A 2,500-nucleotide genomic window follows, 5' to 3' on the forward strand; every position below is an offset into this window, starting at 1 on the left:
AAAAAAAGGTGGGTCTCTATTGCTATATTTTTTGCCCATTCTTCTACTAATGGATTGGCCTTTTTAAAGCTACGGTTGACTAAAAAATTGGACTTTCTCATTTAGAAAAACTGGCAACGCTGATATCACCGCGAGATTCCAGAGACGAGGAAAATTTTCAAAACATTTAAAATCTGGAGGAAAGTTTCCGAAGGAAATATTTTCTCTCTGTCACTGTGCGGTTTTCGTCCAGCTTCTCTTTTGATCCAAGATGTTCCAGGGACGAGTTTGATATTTATTTATTTATTTTTTTTTTTTTGAAGAAAGATATCCTTTTGATTTTTCTTTTTTTTTTAGATTTTCTTTCGTAGGTTTCTTTCTTGAAGATGGGAAGGTTTGTATGATCATATATATATATATATATATATATATATATATATATATATATATAAAAGTAGATTATGTCTACAATACATACATATATATATATATATATATATATATATATATATATATATATATATATATATATATATATATATATATATATATATATATATATATATACACGTATATATATGTATATATATATACATATATACATATATATATATATATATATATATATATATTTATATATATATATGTATATATATATATATATATATATATATATATATATATATATATATATATAATATATATAATAAAAATATATGATCATATAAATCTACTCATCTCCAAGAAAAAACCTAGGAACGAGAATAAAGAATAAAATATCAAAGGGATGTCTTAAAAAAAAAACCAAAAAACATGCAATTTATAACAGCCAAATAAAAAAAATTAACAACGATTAAAAAAAAACAAAAAAACCTGACTTACAACCAGAAAATTAGAATGGAAACAAAGCACAAACTCTACTCTAAAAACAAACACGAAACTAGACAGCAAAAGAGGAAAATAAAAAGACAATAAGAGAGAGGAAGAGAAAATGGAAAGAGTAAAGGCAATAACAAACGCACTCCTGATAGAGGCTTTAAGTGCATTTCGGTGTCCCTTAACTTTCTCTGACCACGTGTAATTAATCCCAGCCAAAAGTAATGAAAGGTAAAACCACTGGCTTTGAACAACTTCCATTTCACCCTTTCTATTTCTCTCTATACGCATACATGTGTACGCACATACATCTGTAGGTAGGGTAAGAGCTTGTCACGTACGTTGTATACTTACATACATATGTACATACAGAGGATAAGAGCTTATCACGTATATACTTACAAACATATGTACTTAGAGAGAATAAGAGCTTGTCACGTACATATATACTTACATACATATGTACATACAGAGGATAAGAACTTATCACGTACATATAAACTTACAAACATATGTACATAGAGAGGATAAGAGCTTGTCACGTACATATATACTTACATACATATGTACATACAGAGGATAAGAGCTTATCACGTACATATATACTTACAAAAATATGTACTTAGAGAGGATAAGAGCTTGTCACACACATATATACTCACATACATATGTACATATAAGCGTTGATAGCCTGTCACATACAGATTTACTTATATATCATCATCATCATCATCATCATCTCCTATTGACGCAAAGGGCCTCGGTTAGATTTCACCAGTCGTCCTCTATCTTGAGCTTTTAATTCGATACTCAATCACTCATCATCTCCCACTTCATCCTTCATAATTCTCAGCCTTGTAGGCCTGGGTTTTTCTAACTCTTCTAGTCCCTTGCAGAGCTCAGTTGAACGTTTGGTAAACTAATCTTTCTTGCGTGAATAGGCGTAAGAGGAAATAATGATGATAATGATGATGATGATGAAGGAATAAATGATTAATCTCAGTTAATAATTCATAGAAAATATGTTATATTATCTCTATTCTATTCAAATAGCAATAGAATTATTAACGGAACTTCCCAGAAATCTAATGTCGAATTAATTTGATTTCAAATTGCATTGAAATATAAATTTTATTTTATTCATTGTTTAACTATCAATTGGTTTTGGCATTTTTCTTCCCTTCTTCTCTGTCTACTCTTTTATCTTTACCCTCTTTTACCTGATGTTTATTCAGGGCGAGGTAATTTCATCTCTCTCTCTCTCTCTCTCTCTCTCTCTCTCTCTCTCTCTCTCTCTCTCTCTCTCCATTTAAACAGCCTTTGTAATGATTAATTTTCTTTCTTATTATCTTGATTTACTTTCGGTCTGTCTGTCGATCGTTCTGCCAATTAAATTCTCTCTCTCTCTCTCTCTCTCTCTCTCTCTCTCTCTCTCTCTCTCTCTCTCTCTCTCTCTCTCTCTCCTCTTTCTCTCTCTCTCTCTCTCTCTCTCTCTCTCTCTCTCTCTCTCTCTCTCTCTCTCTCTCTCAATCTATGAAAGAAATTCTTTGTTTACTATTCTCTGCAAATTTACATTGGGTAACGATTATGTTTGGGAGCTGGTTCACACACACACACACACACAAAAAACCCACAGACACTGATT

At 30.8% G+C, this 2,500-nt stretch overlaps 1 protein-coding gene across 2 annotated transcripts in view; it reads left to right on the top strand.

Annotated features, from left to right (window-relative positions):
* Positions 1–2,500, top strand: part of LOC137619689 (uncharacterized) — a 97,041-nt gene that overhangs the window by 27,306 nt on the left and 67,235 nt on the right. The window lies entirely within an intron of this gene.

Source organism: Palaemon carinicauda, chromosome 26 (genome assembly GCF_036898095.1).
Source record: "Palaemon carinicauda isolate YSFRI2023 chromosome 26, ASM3689809v2, whole genome shotgun sequence".
NCBI lineage: Eukaryota > Metazoa > Arthropoda > Malacostraca > Decapoda > Palaemonidae > Palaemon > Palaemon carinicauda.